The following is a 21833-nucleotide window of genomic DNA, read 5'->3' as shown; positions in this document are numbered from 1 at the left end:
ACATTACCAAAAGATAGCATAGGCGGTATTTATGGCATCCCGGAAATTACGACACTACTTTCAAGTGTGTTCGATTTCGGTGGCCTCCGAAGTACCACTCAATGACATAATAAACAACCACGATGCCACGGGCCGGATTGCCAAATGGGCCATCGAGCTCCTCCCGTTCGACATAACATATAAGCCATGACGGGCCATTAAGTCGCAAGTACTGGCCGATTTTGTAGCAGAATGGACAGAAGCAGAACTCCCTAAAGAGAACGGCACATACTCCAATTGGATCATGCACTTCGACGGCTCTAAAATGCTGGCTGGTCTGGGGCTGGCGTCGTCCTGATGTCCCCCACCAGAGATATGGTGCAATACGTGCTCCAAATACTATATACAGACTCCAACAACGCAGCCGAATACGAGGCCCTATTACACGGCCTCCGGATGGCAGTCTCCATGGGCATCCAATGCCTAGGGGTGCGTGGGGACTCGAACCTTGCAATATCCCAAATAAATGGAGACCTCGATGCCAAGGATCCGAAAATGGCGGCATATTGCAACGCCGTCCTCAAAATGTCAGCTCGCTTCGAGGGGCTTGAATTCCACCATGTGGCTCAGGAAAACCACCAGGCGGCGGACATCCTAGCCCGTATCGGCGCCAAACGCGACCCTGTCCCACCGAACATCTTCCTGGAAAGACTGTTTAAACCATCTGTAGTATGGGAAGGGGACACCGGCCAAAATAGTCCGGACCCGGCCACAACCCCAAATACCGAATACTCTGACACAATTGGAGGCTCTGCCACCGAAATAACACCTTCAGCCCACGTGATAATGGTCGTCATTGCCCCATGGACAGAACCATTCCTGGCCTACCTAACTAGAGAGGAATTACCCGAGGACCAAAATGAGGCCCGCTGCATAGTGCGGCGATCTAAAGCCTACAAGGTCCATGAGGGAGAGCTTTATAAGAAAAGGACAACCGGAGTCCTTCAAAGGTGCATCTCCGAAGAGGAAGGCGGGAAGTTTTTGGCAGAAATCCATGCCGGACTCGGCGGTCACCACGCCGCAGCCCGGGCCCTTGTGAGCAAGGCCTTCCGTATAGGTTTTTATTGGCCGACGGCCCGGGCAGATGCATAGCATCTGGTACAACATTTTGTCGGTTGCCAGCTTTTTGCAAACCAAAGCCACATGCCACCTACCGCCCTCCAAACAATCCCCATTACTTGGCCCTTTGCGGTCTGGGGGCTCGATATGGTCGGACCCCTCAAAGGGGGAACCCATAAGAAAAAATACTTACTGGTCATGGTGGATAAAATTCACCAAATGGATAGAAGGCAAACCTTTCAAAACAGCTGAATCCGGACCGGTGATAGACTTCATATCCGGGGTTGTACACCGTTATGGCGTCCCCCACAGCATCATCACTGACAACGGCATGAACTTTACAGTCGACGAGGTGAAACTTTGGTGCAGCAACATGGGCATCAAGCTCGATTATGCTTCTGTCTATCCTCCGCAAACTAACGGTCAAGTCGAACGAGCGAATGGTCTTATCATGAGCGGCATTAAACCCAGATTAGTCTGATCTTTAAAGGAATTAGACACTCATTAGGTAGAGGAGCTCGACTCCATACTTTGGGGGCTGCGGACCACGCCGAATCGCACTACCGGATACACACCGTTTTTATGGTGTACGGCGCTGAGGCGGTGCTGCCTTGCGACATAATTCATGACTCACCTCGAGTGCGCATGTATGAAGAAAGAGAGGCCAAGCTCAATCGGCAGGACAGTTTGGATGCTCTGGAGGAGGAGCGCGACGTGGCAAAAGCCGGTTCCGCATTCTATCAGCAACAGGCTCGAAGGTATCAAAGCAGAGAAGTGCGGGCCAAAACCTATAACGTTGGCGAACTAGTTCTACGCCTACCGTAGAAGAAAAAGAACAAGCTCAAGCTCAAATGGGAAGGTCCCTTCATTATCGATCAGGTTCTGGCGGTGGAGCGTACCGTCTGCGGGATGCATCGGATAATCGACTCGAGCCAAACCCATGGAACACAGCCAGACTACGAAGATTCTATGCCTAGCGCCGGACTCTATGTTCGTCTCCTCACCTCCATCAATTTTTTACACATCCGTTTTTTCTCTCTTTCTTTCTCTTTTTTCTCCTTGAGGCCCTAAAGGGCTACACTTGTGTCTTGGTTACACAATCTTGACGCGCTAACCACACTCAATATACCTGGGGGCTTCTCATACAGAAGCTCAATTTAATTACCCTTCCGGGATTTATGCCCCACACATGTGGTATTCTTCCGCATGTACCTTTTTCGCCATTATATGCATCAATATGACTTAAGTTTTGGCCAAGCTGGGTTGCCTGGATCTTGTATTTATTCCCTACGTTCCCGTTAATTTGGCTAGGGCATAAGGGGAGCACCTCCGCGATTTTTACTGCCGGGTCAACCGGATGTGTACCTCAGACTAGGTGAAGCCGAAAGCTAGCGTTCTTAAGGGAATATTCGGTCGATGAATAAAAGATGACTTTCATTTAAATTACTACACGCCCCCAGATGTTTTTAGCCTGCGTCACACAGTTCGGACATGCACATTAGGGCATGCGTACCCAGGGAAAGGAACCCTTAATGGAACTATTCTCCTTGGAAGATGTTTCTTACTATCCATGTAATATAACATAGCTAGTTAGGTACTTGTATGTTCAAGCACTTATGACCCATACGCCTGGTTTCCATGCATACCCCGGTTTTTATATAACCGAGTGGGTATTCGGATACACTCTGGACTATCGGGTCCATATGTTGAAGCGAAAAGGTCCGCCATGACAAATGATTTACAATCCAGCTAGGGACATTACATATGTCACTTGAAGTACACGGTCACTACGACTGATTAAATTCTTCTTCTATACCATCCAACAGGTTGTCTAGCCTACAATCCTGTTGGGAATACTTTGCGGCTAATTCTACTTGATCATACACTAAACTGACGGGGATCTCTTTCCCATCGGGCCCCACAGGTCCGACCTCGGCCATGTGGTTTGGGTCAGCCTTGGTATATCGTGTCTTCACCATAGCCCAGGCTTCCCTTGCACCTTGTCGGTAGGCTGATATCTTCCATAATCGGAAGCGCCGCCGCGCTCCCTTGAGCTTCTCTATAAGCTCCCCATGCCTCCTGGCGGGGGCGCGGATGGCCACAAGGCATCGCCTGCAGAACTTCGTTCAGTTGTGAGAGCTCTAGTAGAAGATCACCCGAAGACCCGGGCATCTCCTCCGCGGGACGACCCGTCAGCATACCTGTAGACATAACGCTGTTAGCAGGCTTCTTTGCCAAACTCCTTTAAAAAGTTCGTTCAAGCACTTACTAAAAATGTCGCGCCGAAGCCGTTTATTCTCCTTCACGGAGTCCACAAGCTAGGCTCGGACATCCTTCAGTTCCACGCCCAGGCGGATATTGGCATCTTGGAGATCATTTTTCTCCTTCCTGACTCTCGTCAGCACGCGCTCGCCAGCATTTCGCTGTCGATCATCACACGCCGTATCCACCTCCACGGCCTCCGGATTCACTCCGGGGCCACCTGTAGCATCTATTGTTAGGTGTGCCTACATGTCGCATACTACCCGGTACTGATATTCTTTGCAATAGACAAAAGAGTTACCAGGGGGACCCTTTTTGGACTCCTTCAATGCGGCAGCAGCGGCTTCCAGTTGGGCCTTGCACTCATCCAGCTCTTGAGACAATTGGGAATTCTTCTCCGAAAGAACCTGCACAAATAATGATCCTTAAATCAGTTACGTCAACCGTTTCAAGTTAGGGGATACTGATACATATAATCGTCAGATTTGCTTACCCGTATATCCCTTACATACTGGTCTGTGGCTCTGGCTAAACCATTTTGAGCAGCACGGATGTACGCATCTCCGGAATTGAAGGCATCAAATGCCTCTGGCGAGAAACAAGCGTCACGGAGTACGGCCTGGCGACGCCTATGATTCATGGCACTCTCCACTTCTGAATTTGTAGCGGATAGTTTATCCGCATCCTCCATAGGAGGAGCATCCGGCGTCCGCCCCATGTTGGCTTCCACCTCTATGTCCGGCCCTGGAGCCCGACTGGTGGAGGCGTGATCGGCAGCCTCTCCGGATATAGTCCGGTGAACATTTTTTCTATTAAAGAAGCATGGACGTCATTGCATTTTAAGAAAGACGACAACCATGGAGCAAGATTTTGTGTCATACCTTTGTGCCGGCCTCTTCGTCCTAACCGCCTTCCTTTTTGGCCTACCCGGCTTCGGTGCCTCTTGCTGGCGAGTTACTGCGGGTTCGATAGGTGTCCCGAATGCCTTCCCTGTAAAACACCATATGTGTATGGTAGGTGAAGTGTCTAAAGGGGGATCCTATTTTTGGAGTTGGGATTTCGGTTTTTCTTACGTGCGACGCAGGGAGCAGTCCGGGATAGTCGGCCGTTATGGCCACCATGGCGTCATCGTAGCTCAATTGATAGAATTGCCTGTCTATCAGCTCCACAAATATGTCCGGATCCTCTTCGAGACCGGGACCGAGGGCCCGACCAGGGTCCTCTGGTTGTGGAGATGGTCTGTTGACCTCCCTTACAGTTTTTCGCAGTTCCTGCCGTAAAATGGCAAGGTGAGTACCTACGACGAAGAATGCGAGAAGAGTGGGAGTAAAGAGGTATAACTCAGCCAGCTTGGAGGGTTGTACATAGAGAATCCATCCCGTGGCTTGATACGGATGAACTCCTCTTCCTCTCCCTTGAACAACTCGGACAGAATTTTTGCTAAAGAAGCTGCGCAGTTCGGTCCCTTACGCCCGCAGCGAGTGGCATCATCTTCCCCGTTAAAACACCACAGGGGGTGCCCTCGATATTGAAGTGGCTGCACTCCCCGCATTATGCATATTGACATAACCTCGACTATTGTCAATCCTGATTGAGCTAGCGCTTTAATTCGGTTCATCAGGTAAAGGACTTCTCCATTGTCTTCCTCCTGGGGGCTCTGTGGGAGCCAGCTTCGGCGTTTCTTTAGAGGAGCATTGTTGAGCTCAGGAAGACCTCGCCGAACAGGGTCTGGAAGGGGGACGTCCTCCATATAAAACCACTCTGAATGCCAGTCTTCGGACGTCTTCTTCGGAGTACCGACAGGTATCTGGTTTCAGCGATGCGCCATATTTAGGCTCCGCCCACTTGATAAAGTGACCCCTTTTATGTGCGGGGCACAAGGCAAAATAACATTTTCCACAGCTCGAAATGAGCCTCGCAGCCCAGAAATAGCTCGCAAAGGGCAACGTAGCCGGCGATGTGTAATATGGAAGTAGGGGTGAAATTATGTAGTTGGAGGCCGTAAAACTCCAGGAGTCCGCGGAGGAACGGATGAATTGGAAATCCGAGTCCCCTTAGTAAGTAAGGAACAAGGCACACCCTCTCCCCCATAGAGGGGCTGGGGAAGCTCTCCGCTTGCTCCCCGTCATTGTAGGTGGCGAGCCCGGCTCGGACGGGGACCATATACGCTGAAGGGAGAAATTCCTGAGTCTGCAGCTCTACTAATCGACTGTGTGGGATGGAACACCTCTCCCAATCACCGGGCTTAGGGCTACGGGGGCGGGAGGAGGAGCTGCAGTGGTCGGCCATGTTGGAGTGGATTTTTCCGAAGCGCGCTCCGATGGATTCTCGTTGTGGGAGGATGGTATGGATTGGATCTAAGAATCCCCATCTCTTTAAATAGACAATTTATTTACCTGGCTAGGGGGGTGAATGTTAAAATGCCCTGGCTCCTCGTATTCGTTCGACGCGTGGAAGATAGCCCTTATTGAGCACAGAAGCCAAGAAGTCCAACATTTATGGGGCCGGACACTACTTAACAGACATTCAAGATTTGGAGAAGAACCCGCCTTGCAATGCCGAAGACAATACTACGCGCCGGAATCAACGTCATTGAAGCCTGTTTCGGGGGCTACTGAGGGAGTCCTGGATTAGGGGGTCTCCGGACAGCCGGACTATATCCTTTGGCCGGACTGTTGGACTATGAAGATACAAGATTGAAGACTTCGTCTCGTGTCCGGATAGGACTCTACTTGGCGTGGAAGGCAAGCTAGGAAATACGGATATTTATATATCCTCCTTTGTAACCGACCTTGTGTAACCCTAGCCCCCTCCGGTGTCTATATAAACTGGAGGGTTTTAGTCCGTAGGACAACATACAATCATACCATAGGCTAGCTTCTAGGGTTTAGCCTCTTTGATCTCGTGGTAGATCAACTCTTGTAATACTCATATCATCAAGAACAATCAAGCAGGACGTAGGGTATTACCTCCATCAAGAGGGCCCGAACCTGGGTAAACATCGTGTCCCCTGCCTCCTGTTACCATCCGCCTTAGACGCACAGTTCGGGACCCCCTACCCGAGATCTGCCGATTTTGACACCGACACCGGCCGTTGAACCGGGTACTCCTTGCCTGCCCCTTTTCTTTCCACCATAATAGCTACACTGACGGCCCGGCTGTTAGCAGCCAGATATAACAACAGAGGCTCTTTATCAATAGGGGCAGCTAGCACGGACAGCTCGGTCAACTATTTTTTTAGATCCTCAAATGCTTGTTTAGCAGCATCACTCCAAACAAAGTGATTTGTCTTCTTCATCATCTGATAAGGAGGAATAGCCTACTCACCCAACCGGCTTATGAACCGGCTCAAAGCTGCAATGCGACCCGTCAGACGTTAACCATCATTGACACACGCCGGCTTAGCCAATGAAGTGATGGCTTTGATTGTAACACCCACAATGCGGCTATATCTCACACGTGTCGGGGCATGACTTAGAGGCATAGCCGCATGGCAGGCTTGTCGCAAGAGGGGTAATCTTCACACATCCCATGTACCGAATAAGAAAGGGATAAAGAGTTGGCTTACAATCGCCATTTCACACAATACATAAATAATTCATACATCATCCAAAGTACAATCAAAGGTCCGACTACGGAACCAAAATAAAGGGAGACAACCCCAAATGCTAGATCCCCGATTGTCCCAACTGGGCTCCACTACTAATCATCAGGAAAAGAAACATAGTAACGACCCGAATCCTTGTCGAACTCCCACTTGAGTCTAGTATCATCACCTGCACTGGTCTCCTCAGCACCTGCAAGTGTTTGGAAGTATCTGTGAGTCACGAGGACTCAGCAATCTCACACCCGCGAGATCAAGACTATTTAAGCTTATTGGTAGGAAAGGGGTAGTGAGGTGGAGCTGCAGCAAGCCAGAGCATATATGGTGGCTAACATACGCAAATGAGAGCGAGAAGAGAAGCAACGCAATGGTCGAGAAACTAGAAGTGATCAAGAAGTGATCCTGAAACTACTTACGATCAGGCATAACACAAGACCGAGTTCTCTTCCCGGACTCCGCCGAAAAGAGAACATCACGGCTACACACGCGGTTGATTCATTTTATTTAAGTTAAGTGTCAAGTTCTCTACAACCGGATATTAACAAAATCCCATCTTCCACGTAACCGTGGGCACGGCTCTTGAAAGTTTATACCCTATAGGGGTGTCCCAACTTAGCCCATCACAAGCTCTCACGATCAACGAAGGATATTCGTTCTCCCAGGAAGACCCGATCAGTCTCGGAATCCCGGTCACAAGACATTTTGACAATGGTAAAACAAGACCAACAAAGCCACCCGATGTGCCGACAAATCCCGATAGGAGTCGCATGTATCTCGTTCTCACGGCACACCGGATGGGCCAGACGTCGGGTTGGCATAGACCTTGGTTGCCCAGGGGGCGCCGGACATTGCCCAGTTTGGACCAACACTCAGAGGAGAACTGGCCCAGGGGTTTAAAATAAAGATGACCCTTGAGTCCGCGGAACCCAAGGGAAAAAGGCTTAGGTGGCAAATGTTAATACCAAGGTTGGGCCTTGCTGGAGGAGTTTTATTCAAAGCGAACTGTCAAGGGGTTCCCATAACACCCAACCGCGTAAGGAACGCAAAATCAAGGAACATAACACCGGTATGACGGAAAATAGGGGCGGCAAGAGTGGAACAAAACACCAGGCATAAGGCCGAGCCTTCCACCCTTTACCAAGTATATAGATGCATTAAAGTAAATAAGATATAATAATGATATCCCAACAATATCCATGTTCCAACATGGAACAAGCTTCATCTTCACCTGCAACTAGCAACGCTATAAGAGGGGCTGAGCAAAAGCGGTAACATAGCCAAACAACGGTTTGCTAGGAAAGGTGGGTTAGTGGCTTGACATGGCAATATGGAAGGCATGATATAATAAGTGGTAGGTAGCGCGACATAGCGATAGAACGAACAACTAGAAAGCAAAGATAGAAGTGATATCGAGGGTATGGTTATCTTGCCTGCAAAGTTCTCAGAGTTGTCGAAAGGTTGATCCTCTTTAGCATACTCAATAGGTTCCTCGTTCACATACTCGTCTCCCGGATCTACCCAAAGCAAGAACAAAAGCAAAGGAACAACAATCAATCACGGTGCAATGCACAAGCAACATGATGTAATACATGGCATGATATGCAAGACATGATATGCAATGCATATGCGTGCTCCAAAAGGGAAAGAATGATCAAGGAATCAACTTGGCAAACCAAGTATGCCGCTGGAAAGATAAGATGATTTCAGTTGAAATTGATATAAAGATCACCGGAAACGGATGCACGGTTTGCAAATGGCAAGCATCACAAGAATGACGCAAAACTGCGATTAACAGCACAATGCCACTTAGAATGCAACAAGAAACTAATCTGCTGCACTCCAACATAGCAACAAAACATATGGCAGTGATGTCCAAGACATGCTTGACAAAACATGAACACTGAGATACGTCTAAAACATAGTAGAACAGCTTCAAACAAGCATGGCAAAAGTGCAAAAGATATCAGGTTCACAGACTTGGTGAAAATACTAACATGTCAAAAACAACATCAGGAAGCAATGTTTATAGCAAGCAAACATCATGCTGCAGGAACATATTATAGCAAAACAAGGCATGGAATGATTCTACAAAATTCATAGAACAAAAGTCCCTTACTGAACATGAGCCAAAAAGGCATAGAAGATATGATGGCACCCATGTAAACATAGCAAGTTTTATTAACAGCTTCAGACTTAGCAGAAAAACAGAGCATGGCATAAACAGAATTATGATAGCAACTTTGCGAGTTCATGCCACTCATCAAAAAGTATTAAATGACAAAAAAAGCATACCAACAGCAAGATGACATGTTCATGAAGCTAACCATGGCAAGAGAAAGTTCATAGGATGCATGGATCACTCGCAACAACCATGGCCATTTTGATTAACATGTTAACATTCTGCCAGGAACATTTTATAGAAAAAGTAGAGCAAGCAAAAGACATGGTAGTTCACTCCATAATTGCAAACAGGGAAATGGACGGATATAGCATAACCACATGTTTAAAACACCCTTACTGCAGTATCCCAAAACAACCATGGATCTCACTGTGGCATCAAGTTTACATGGCATCAAAATAACAGCAGGCAAAAGACAGCAAAATCCCAAGTCCCTGAAAACAGCAACATTGTGAAGCCTAGTTTGCATACTTGTGCTAGTGACTACATAGATCACAAAAATACAAGACAAGCACCTCTGTAAAGATGGTATGATGTAGTTCAAAACACATGTAGACCTCAAGCTCATACGATGCACACATCAAATGCAACAAAAATGATAAAACCTCATGATCTGATAAGTACCGACTCCTAACATTTTATAGCACTCTTGCTTTAATGAAAAAGGCATCATAATGGGCAGTATAATGCATGGAAATGCTCCTGTCATGAAGAGCTCAACGAGACGAACAATTAGACTTATCATATGCATCATTCGGATCACCGAGCACAGATATACGGTGCGATGAACATGGCATCAAAATAACAGGGGGCAGACTTAGTGGAAAAAACAACCTCCGAATCTGGATCTAGGGTTTGACCCTGGAGCACGGATTACGAGGCGGCAGTGCGAGCTCGCCGAAGGACTCGCCGGACTAGGAGGGGAGGACGCCGGAGTCGAGGGGGGCCGGATCCGCGCGGCGCCGGCAACAAGGAGTGGCGGAGGTGTAAGTGCATCTAGTGCCACCCCTAGTTGGTTTTGGAGTATTGACGACAAACCTAGTTGAGGGACTAACGTGTTTGTGAGAATTGCAGGAAAACACAGGTAGAAGTCCCTCATTGATTCGGTTTTATTACCAGAGATGACCCCTAAAAATGTACGAAGACATTGAAGTCAATGGTGGTTTATGAAGATATTCATATTGAAGACAATGACATGAGAAGACTCCCTATGAAGCTTATGGAACTCGAAGACTTAGAACCTTTGTAGTTTTATTTCATTTATGTTGTGTCATAGGAATCACCGTACTGTTAAGTGGGGTCCAAGAGAACCAGTCAGAATGACTGTAGTGATGCCTAATTCAAATCCTATGTCTTCGAGCGAAGACTTTGAGAGAAAATCTTGTCCAGAGTCAGACAAGTCAGCTTTACTTGTAGCCCAAGTAAAGTTGCCGTGTGAGTTCAAAATTCGACCGTTGGTACACGTGTCAGTTCCTTAGTGACCCAGGGTCATTTCGGACAGATCAGGTCGGGTTGCCAAGTGGCTATAAATAGTCCACCCCCACAACCATAAACGGTTGGCTGCTCAGATTTCAGTGCACGGCTTTTGTCGTTTGAGAGCAACCCACCTCGAAGCCTTTGCGAGAAAAATTCCTAGTGAGGAGAAAAGCCCTAACCACCCAGAGCCAGAGTAAATTGGGCATCACTTAAGTCTTCGTGTTTGTGTGATTTGAAGACTTATTACACTTGAGGACTGTGCATCCTCCAGACGGTTAGGCGTCGCGTTCTGAGCATCCAAGAGAAATTGTGGATTGCCAGTGAACGAAGTCTGTGAAGGTTTGGGAGTCTATCTTGAAGACTTACCTGAGTGATTGAGCGAGGTCTGTGTGACCTTAGCTCAAGGAGAAAACGGTGAGGACTGGGTGTCTTGGACTAAGTGTCCTTGACTGGGTGTCCGGGACTGTGTGTCCTTTGGTTTAAATACCTAGCCCCTCCAACCAGACGTACAGTTGTCACAGCAACTGGAACTGGTCCAACAAATCATTGTCTTCAACGTGTCACTGGTTTCATCTTCACTTCCTTTCACTTACAGTTATTCATTGTGAAGCCATTGCATGCTTGCTTTATCTTTTGTCTTCACAACATGAATGTATGATCTGTTCGGCTTCATAACTTCTTCCTACCTGATCCTTATTACACTGAAGCTGTTTGTCATTGCGCTTTCACTCTATTGAATACATGACCATGGCTGGCCTAGTGTAATCTAACTTCCGCTGCATAGTAATAGGCATGATCTTCACTGCTTGTCTTCATAACTCTCACGTTTTGAAGACTTTCATAAAAATCGCCTATTCACCCCCCCTCTAGTCGATAAAACGCACTTTCAATTGGTATCAGAGCAAGGTGCTCCCTTGTTCTGTGTGATTCGGTTTAACCACCTAGAGTTTTAGCTATGTTGACTGCAGGGATAATCAAAGTCTCCGCTGCTTGCCCCGTCTTCGATGGAACTGAATATCCCTACTGGAAGAATAAGATGCGCATGCATCTTGAAGCCATTGACGTCGACCTATGGTATGTCGTCGAAAACGGCGTTCCCAAGGCTGGAGAAGGTGTCACTGCTGCTAATGTCAAGAAGTTCATTCAACTGGACTCTACTGCCAAGAATATCATCTGTGGTCATCTGACCAAAGGACAGTATGGCCGTGTGAGTGCCTTGAAGACATCCAAACTGGTCTGGGACTGGCTCTCCAAAGTTAATGAAGGCATATCAACCCAGAGAGATCAAAGAAACAGTGTCCTTCGCAATCTCTTCAACCGCTTCAAACGAAATGACAATGAGAATGTCCAGCACACCTTTGATCGGCTCACTGACATCACAAATGAGCTACAAGCCCTCGGCGCTACTGAGATCACCAAACATGAAATCGTCAAGACGCTGCTGAGATCACTTGATAGTTCGTTTGACATTCTGGCCCTGATGATTCAAGAACGTCCTGATTTCAAGACACTCGATCCGTCTGACATACTTGAGAGGCTCAACACACATGAGTTTCAGCTTTCTGAGAAAAGAGATATCTATGGTCCAAACTATGGGCGAACTCGTGCCTTGAAGGCAAATGCTGTCTCCTCATCTGAAGAAGAATCTGACTGCAGTTCTGATGATCCTGAAGACATTGGAAGAGAACTTGCAATGCTAGTGAAGAAGTTTCAAAAATTCACCAAGAAGAAAGGCTTCAGAAAATCTTCACGATCAAGCTCAAGGAATGATGAAGCTTCTGCTCATGACTACAAGAAGAAAACATGTCACAAGTGCAAGAAAACTGGGCACTTCATCTCTGAGTGTCCACAGTGGGACAATGAGAACAGAAGGAAGAAGAAGAGCAAGGAATATGATTCTGATGACAAGAAGAAGAAGAAACACTCAAAGTCTTCTTCCAAGTCTTCATCAAAGTCTTCATCACACAAGAAGAGCTCATCTGGCAAGGCACGTGTGTTTGTTGGAAAGGAGATGGATTCAGAAGAGGAGTCCGCATCTGAGGAGGCAGAGGTGGAGTCTGAGGAGCAGTCTGATTCTGGCATTGCGAGTCTGGCTACAGCATACGTCGCCAAGTCCATCTTCAACACTGAAGACAATAACTGCATCACCGACACCGACGCAAATGACAAGAACGACCCCACTCCTACCTACTGCTTCATGGCACGCGGTGCCAAGGTAAACACACGCACCACTCGCTATGAAACATCCAGTGATGATGACTCTGAATGTGATTCAAAACCTAGCTACAAAACACTTGCTAAAATTGCAACTGAACAACAGAAAGCTATGGAACATATTCAAAAACTGTTAGACAGAAGCGATGATCTGTTGGGTGCTGAAATGACTCGATCTGAATCCTTAATTGAAGACATAAAAAACCTTCACGTTAAGTATCAGGAACTTGAAGATCGTCATGATACTCTCTCAACAACTCATGAAAAGCTTTCCTATGACTATCTTCAAAGGAAGCAAGAACTTGAGAAATTGAGGGTGGCTCATGAAGATCTTCAAAAGGAAAACGAGTCACTTCGCGCCGAACAGATCAGTCCCGCTCAGGAAGGATTTGAACCACCATGTCTTAAATGCATTGAGCGTAATAATGCTAATTCTGTTGCTGAATGTTCCACTGCTACTACTGTTCAAATATCTTCAACTGTTGATGTGGCAACTAACCCCTCTGCTGAGGATACCACTGCTATTGCTGATGAGAATGCTAGGTTGAAGACATTGCTTGAAACAGAGATGTACAAAAGTCTGAAAGGGCATCAAACATTATGTGATGTCCTTAAGAAGCAGATTCTGAACCGAAACCCTAGGAAAGAGGGTGTTGGGTTCGTGAGGAAAATCAATGCAGATGGCTCTTACTGGAAACCTGAGCAGTACCCCAAAACTACATGGGTTGCTGCAAAGGAACTTTCAGCAGATCCATCCAATTTATCTGGCTTCACTTGTGCTAACCCAATTATCATTGATGAATCCTTTGATGCAAACTATAAACTGTTTAAGAATCAGAATGGTGAAGTGTTTGCCAGGTACATTGGTACTAACTGCAGGAATGGACCGCCTATGAAGAAGATCTGGGTTCCGAAAACATGTCTGGAAAATCTTCCTGTGAATGTCTTCATGACACCTCACTTGAAGAAGACAAACCTCGGTCCAAAGGCTTCATACAGACAGAGGACTCACCTGAGTCACACTAACGCAAATGTTTTGCAGGGAAACCATACTCAGGCATATGAATATGAGAGCGGTTCATCGAACCGTCATATTCATATGACCAAAAATTATTCTGCTTATGCCTATGAGTATTATTGTCCCCCTGCTAGACTGTTTGCTAAGGCTTCAAAGCCAAAATTCTCAGATGTTGCACTTAGACTCATAGCTTCTAAGCCACCCTTGAAGATGTGGGTGGTTAAGAAAGCTTAACTCTCTTTTGCAGGGAAAGGTCTCCAGCACAAAAACAAAATCTTCTGATGCTATTGCTGGGGACCATAAAAATCTTGTGGGGCGCAAGATAAACTGCCCAAATGGCATCATTATGTACTTCGTTCCTGAATCGCATGCTACTCTCCCCATTAGTCCTAATCTGGATCTAAGTTTTCATAACCCACTGGTTCGTCAAATGTTTATGCTTCACAACACTCTTCGTGAAGCCTATCCCCCTAACTGCACTGTAGGGTACGACACCAGCGACTTCAAAGTCTTCGGAATGGATTATTGACAGTGGGTGTACAAATCACATGACTGGCAGAAGAAGCCTTCTTATGGACTCAACTTTACGTCCATCCGACAAGAGCCACATTACATTCGCTGACACTGGTAAAAGTAAGGTATTGGGTCTAGGTAGAGTTGCAATCTCAAAGGATCTACACATGGATAAAGTCATGCTTGTTGAATCCCTTGGCTTCAACTTAATGTCTGTCTCAATGCTTTGCGATTTGAATATGATTGTAATGTTTGGCAAATATCGCTGCCTGGTGCTAATGGAATCTGACAAATCTCTAGTGTTTGAAGGGTATAGGAAAGGTGATTTGTATGTGGTAGATTTCTCAGCAGGACCACAACTTGCAGTATGTCTTCTTGCAAAAGCTTCAGAATGCTGGCTTTGGCATCGAAGGCTTGGGCATGCTGGCATGAGGAACCTCCACACCCTTGCGAAGAAAAAGCATGTCATAGGCATCGAGGGAGTCAAGTTCAAGAAAGATCACTTATGCGGTGCCTGTGAAGCAGGGAAGATGACAAGGGCAAAACATCCTTCGAAGACAATCATGACCACTACTCAACCCTTCGAACTGCTTCACATGGATCTTTTCGGTCCCACTCACTACTCAACTTTTACTACTTCTGCATGCCTCTATGGCTTCGTAATTGTTGATGATTATTCTAGATATACTTGGGTGCACATAATCCTTTACAAGACTGAAGTGCAGGATGTCTTCAGACGCTTCGCAAATCGAGCTATGAACAATTTTGGCGCCAAGATAAAGCACATCAGAAGTGACAATGGCACTGAATTCAAGAACACTGGCCTTGATACATATCTGGATACCTTGGGCATCACACATGAATTCTCAGCTCCATACAAGCCACAGCAGAATGGCGTCGTCGAACGCAAGAACAGAACACTCATTGAGATGGCCAGAACAATGCTAGATGAATACAAGACTCCAAGAAAATTCTGGACTGAAGCCATTGATACTGCATGCCATACAATCAATCGTGTTTATCTTCACAAGCTTCTGAACAAGACATCTTACGAACTCCTAACTGGCAAGAAGCCAAATGTCAGTTACTTCAGAGTATTTGGCGCAAAATGCTGGATCAAGGACCCACACCACACCTCAAAGTTTGCACCAAAAGCACATGAAGGCTTCATGCTTGGATATGGAAAGGATTCGCACTCCTACAGAGTCTTCAATCTCTTCCACTACAAAGTGGTTGAAACAGTGGATGTGCGATTTGATGAAACCAATGGATCACAAAGAGAGCAATTGCCAAATGTGCTAGATGAAGTTCCAGCAAATGAATCAATCAAGCTTATGGGAACTGGAGAAATTGTACCTTCTGAAGCTCATCCTGAAGAAGAACTTATCATCTCAGCACCTGATCCACATGAAGACAATGCTCAGCCTGAAGATATACCTTCAAATGACCACATACATCAGCAAGAGCAAAGTCTTCGCCCCACACACCCTCGTGTTGCAAATGAAGTACAAATTGATAAAATACTTGACAGCATCAATGCACCTGGTCCACTCACTTGTTCAAGGGCAACTCAGCTAACAAACTTCTGTGGGCATTTCGCATTCGTCTCAATATCAGAACCCAAGAAAGTTGAAGAAGCCTTCATGGAACCTGAATGGATTCAAGCTATGCAAGAAGAGCTTCAACAGTTTGAGCTGAATGATGTATGGGAACTGGTTAAGCGTCCTGATCCACGGAAGCACAACATAATAGGCACCAAATGGATATACCGCAACAAGCAAGATGAGCATGGTCAAGTTGTTAGAAACAAAGCTCGTCTCGTTGCTCAAGGATATACTCAAGTGGAGGGCATTGACTTCGATGAAACATTTGCTCCTGTGGCTAGGCTTGAAGCCATACGCATACTGCTGGCCTATGCAAATCATCATAACATACTTCTCTATCAGATGGATGTGAAAAGTGCCTTTCTCAATGGCAAGATTGAAGAAGAAGTGTATGTTGCACAACCACCTGGCTTTGAAAATCCAAAACATCCTGATATGGTATACAAGCTCAACAAGGCACTGTATGGCCTCAAACAAGCCCCTAGGGCCTGGTATGATACACTCAAGTACTTTCTGAAAAGCAAAGGCTTCATACCTGGTTCCCTGGATCCCACTCTTTTCACGAAGACATATGATGGTGAACTGTTTGTGTGCCAAATATATGTGGATGACATTATGTTCGGCTGCACCAATCAGAAGTATAGTGAAGAGTTTGGATATATGATGCAAGAGCAATATCAGATGTCCATGATGGGGGAGCTGAAGTTCTTCCTCGGTCTTCAAATACGGCAACAACGCAACGGCATCTTCATATCTCAAGAGAAATATCTTAAAGAGTGCCTGAAGAAGTTCGGTATGCAAGACTGCAAAGGCTTCACAACACCAATGCCAGCCAAGCATCATCTGGGTCCCGACAACAATGGTAAAGAGTTCGATCAAAAGGTATACCGCTCCATGATTGGGTCCTTGCTTTATTTATGTGCATCTAGGCCAGATATCATGCTTAGTGTTTGCATATGTGCTCGATTTCAAGCGACACCAAAGGAGTCGCATCACTTAGCTGTGAAGCGAATTCTTCGATATTTGGCTCACACCCCAACTCTAGGATTATGGTATCCAAAGGGCTCAGAGTTTGATTTGGTTGGATTTTCGGATGCTGATTATGCTGGTGACAAAGTTGATCGCAAGTCTACATTAGGCACATGTCACTTTCTGGGACGATCACTTGTATGTTGGTCTTCAAAGAAGCAGAACTGTGTATCACTCTCCACTGCTGAATCTGAATACATTGCTGCTGGATCTTGCTGCGCTCAGCTTCTGTGGATGAAGCAAACACTCAAGGATTATGGCATTCATCTGAAGCAAGTGCCACTTTACTGCGACAACGAAAGCGCCATCAAGATTGCCAACAACCCAGTTCAGCACTCGAAGACAAAGCACATTGAAATTCGTCATCACTTTTTCAGAGATCATGTTGTGAAGGAAGACATTGATATCATACACGTCAACACTGAAGAGCAATTGGCAGATATCTTCACCAAGCCCTTGGATGAGAAGAGATTTTGCAAGTTACGGTGTGAGCTAAATATCTTGGAATCCTCAAATGTCCTGTGATCAGGCACACATCCTAACACTTAAGCATATTGATGACTTAGATGTGCAACACACAAAGTAGCGTATATCTTCAAACAATGAAGACATACATTCTAAGTGTGAATACATTAATGTGGAATTTGACTTCGGAGCGCCACGATAATTGTGCGCTGTGTCTGGGTCTAATACTTCCTATACGATGGGTAACGCCACCACCAAACGTTCCATTTTGAAGTGTTTCTCTCATGGTGTTACCTCTCAATGACTTCACAATTGGTTTGGCTTCATTCTCAGTATGTCTTCATGATTATCTTCACTGCGTTGATTATATGGATATATATGTACTGATGTTCTGTCCTCTACAGCATTCACTTATAGCTATGTCTTCTTGGTTGAATCTTTTGAACTAAGTGAATGTGATCGGACCCTAACCTCTCTATGCTTTCTATCTCAAACTCTATCTCTCCAAGTCATATGCATTCTGTTGAAACTGTCAAATGTCTTCACTGTGTCCTTGTCAGCTGAAGACATAGTGACAACCATAAAAGTCCATTTTTAATGCTCATTCCTCCACATAAGATCCGGAGAAGCAGGAACGACCGCCCGACAATTTAGGCGTGCGTGGGACGTGGAACAAATCCCAATCTTCCTCTAACTGGCCACGCGTGCCTCAAATGCGAACCGCCAGGGGTACCTGCGTAATAGCGCAGTGCCGCCTCTATCCCTATAAATACACGATTCACTGCGGTCATTATCTCCTTCTTCCACCCTCGCATGAACCCTAGCGCCACCGCTAGCACTCGACGACGCCGGCGAAGAAGCGCTTCACTGCTGCAACCTCTCCGACGCCGTTTTCACGCTAACAGCGGACATCGCTCTCTCCGCCGTCGCCGTAGGTGTCTTCCGTCACCAAGTTAGGGCACGGAGGATCAAACTGCTCGGCCTCAACTCTCACTTCGTCTAGCAGTTCCAAGTGTGGTAAATAAAACCTCTTTTTACAGCCTCTTTTGATCCCATAGCTCAGTCACTTTCTGCCATAAGGTGTTTCTCTTCACATCAGTTAGTTATCTCGCTACATCTCATGACATGCCTAGTATATTCACTTGTGCTTCATAAGGTAGTTAGATTCCTCACTTGTACTGATCTGTGGGTTCGTACAAATCTGGAACCAACTTCTTGTCTGTGAGTGAATGTCTTCGCACAATGAGGTCTATGTCTTCTAAACCGATTTATCTTCAAAATCTTCTGAGAATGCATATGACCTCTTCCCCTTCCCTCGCACCTTAATGCTGTCACAGGTACATGTCCGTGGGAGAATCCTTTGGTTCTCATAGTCTGCATTCATTTGAAGAGTACTTGCAGCATCACATCAACTCTCCTGAAGCTAGTTCTTGCAAAAGGAAGCCTTTGAAGCCTTTGAACATCTTGAAGCCTTCCAAGTTATTCATGGCTTCAGAAACAGCAGCAAGGAAGGGAGGCAGACAGTGACGTGGTGAAACGTCCAAAGATCTGCCTGATGAATTGGCAGAGATGTACAAAACTGATCCTGAAGAAAGCTATGGTCAGCGCAAGACACGAATCCAATGGATTCGAAGATATTGGGTAGAGCAATGGTTCCACTACCGCTTAGTCACTCAGGAATATGCGGAGAAGTGCGCCATCAAGAGACCGTGGGGAGACGTACTATACAAAAATCTCGTACCCAGGTCCAGAGTCGAAGCCATTGCTCAAGGCTTCTATCCATGCATGGTGAGAGGACCACAGCCAGCTGAGGCACATCCGTCATCACTTCTCTGGTGCCGCGATGATAATCTCTTCAAGCGCAACTTTCAGTTTGCGCAACAGTCAGCAAAGATAAACAAGAAGAAATTTGGGCTTGACTTCAACCCTGGTCCCTCCTCACCAAGGGTAGATGGCACACGCAACGCCGATCCCAATATCATCGGGCCGTATGCCAATCTTGCAGGCCTCATCACTCGCATCCTAGTCCAAGGGACTGCTGTGAATGATCCTCCAGCAGATACTGAGTCAGATGACGCCCCTGCTGCGCCGAAGCCGAAGCAGAAGAAGCCAAAAGCTTCAAAGCCAGCCGCTTCTCCCAAGATCGCAAGAGTGAAGCCTTTAGCAACTGCACCTCCTGAAGCCAGTGTGCAGTCAGAAGGCTTATCACGAGTGTCCAAGCCCCAAGAAGCCAAGAAGCCTCAGCCACACACAGGCAACCAAGAATGCATTTGTCGCACACGAGACCTGTCTCCGCACTTGGAAAGGCCTCACCATGATGAGCAATGAAGCTGAACTGCAAGAGGATGGCTTCAGAGAGAGATTCCAATTTGACTCCACGCCTCCAAGAAGAGCTGTGATGCGAAGCACACCATCACTTGAAGAGTCAGAATTCTCTTCTTCTGCTGCCACCGTGTCTGCCCGGATTATTAAAGAAGACGACGATGCGACATCATCTCCACCTGCTTCAACACACGTCGAATCTGCACCAAGCTCATCTGCACCGCCACCAAACAACTCCACCGACCCTGCTGCGCCTGGGAACGCGTAGAAAACTCTATGTCTTCAAACCTTTTTGGTCATCACTGACAAAAGGGGGAGAAGCATGATGTTTATAGTCTTCAAGCGGGTCACTTTGGGCGGGTGCCTCTATATTTTGCTACATTTTGCTTCGTGCTTACAACTCCCGTTTTTGCTACATTTGCTTCTTTGAGTTGTAACACTTAGCCTTGATGGCCGTCTGCTACCTGCTTGTCACTCCGTTATGCGAAGATAAATTCCGCATGTGCGACGATAAATTCCGCACTCATCTCTTACTGCAGACGTCCATTTTCCATTATGCATGTCATTATCTTCATATACTTTCACATGCATAGTGGATTGTCATCATAAGTTGAAGTGGATCTCCACAAGTACAACCTGCCATGTGCATTTGCATTCAAAAGGCAAATTACTTATATGCACATCTTCAGGGGGAGCCCTTGCAAATTATGAAGACAAATTCCTTTACTATCTCACAAATTATGTTCCCCGTTGAAAACTTCAACTAGTTTGTCATCAATCACCAAAAAGGGGGAGATTGTAAGTGCATCTAGTGCCACCCCTAGTTGGTTTTGGAGTATTGACAACAAACCTAGTTGAGGGACTAACGTGTTTGTGAGAATTGCAGGAAAACACAGGTAGAAGTCCCTCATTGATTCGGTTTTATTACCAGAGATGACCCCTAAAAATGTACGAAGACATTGAAGTCAATGGTGGTTTATGAAGATATTCATATTGAAGACAATGACATGAGAAGACTCCCTATGAAGCTTATGGAACTCGAAGACTTAGAACCTTCGTAGTTTTATTTCATTTATGTTGTGTCATAGGAATCACCGTACTGTTAAGTGGGGTCCAAGAGAACCAGTCAGAATGACTATAGTGATGCCTAATTCAAATCCTATGTCTTCGAGCGAAGACTTTGAGAGAAAATCTTGTCCAGAGTCAGACAAGTCAGCTTTACTTGTAGCCCAAGTAAAGTTGCCGTGTGAGTTCAAAATTCGACCGTTGGTACACGTGTCAGTTCCTTAGTGACCCAGGGTCATTTCGGACAGATCAGGTCGGGTTGCCAAGTGGCTATAAATAGACACCCCCACAACCATAAACGGTTGGCTGCTCAGATTTTAGTGCACGGCTTTTGTCGTTTGAGAGCAACCCACCTCGAAGCCTTTGAGAGAAAAATTCCTAGTGAGGAGAAAAGCCCTAACCACCCAGAGCCAGAGTAAATTGGGCATCACTTAAGTCTTTGTGTCTGTGTGATTTGAAGACTTATTACACTTGAGGACTGTGCATCCTCCAAACGGTTAGGCGTCGCGTTCTGAGCATCCAAGAGAAATTGTGGATTGCCAGTGAAGGTTTGGGAGTCTACCTTGAAGACTTACCTGAGTGATTGAGCGAGGTCTGTGTGACCTTAGCTCAAGGAGAAAACGGTGAGGACTGGGTGTCTTGGACTAAGTGTCCTTGACTGGGTGTCCGGGACTGTGTGTCCTTTGGTTTAAATACCTAGCCGCTCCAACCAGACGTACAGTTTTCACAGCAACTGGAACTGGTCCAACAAATCATTGTCTTCAACGTGTCACTGGTTTCATCTTCACTTCCTTTCACTTACAGTTATTCATTGTGAAGCCATTGCATGCTTGCTTTATCTTTTGTCTTCACAACATGAATGTATGATCTGTTCGGCTTCATAACTTCTTCCTACCTGATCCTTATTACACTGAAGCTGTTTGTCATTGCGCTTTCACTCTATTGAATACATGACCATGGCTGGCCTAGTGTAATCTAACTTCC

Source organism: Triticum urartu, chromosome 6 (genome assembly GCF_003073215.2).
Source record: "Triticum urartu cultivar G1812 chromosome 6, Tu2.1, whole genome shotgun sequence".
Taxonomy (NCBI): domain Eukaryota; kingdom Viridiplantae; phylum Streptophyta; class Magnoliopsida; order Poales; family Poaceae; genus Triticum; species Triticum urartu.
The sequence above is the reverse complement of the archived record's forward strand: the minus strand, read 5'-3'. Positions refer to the sequence as shown.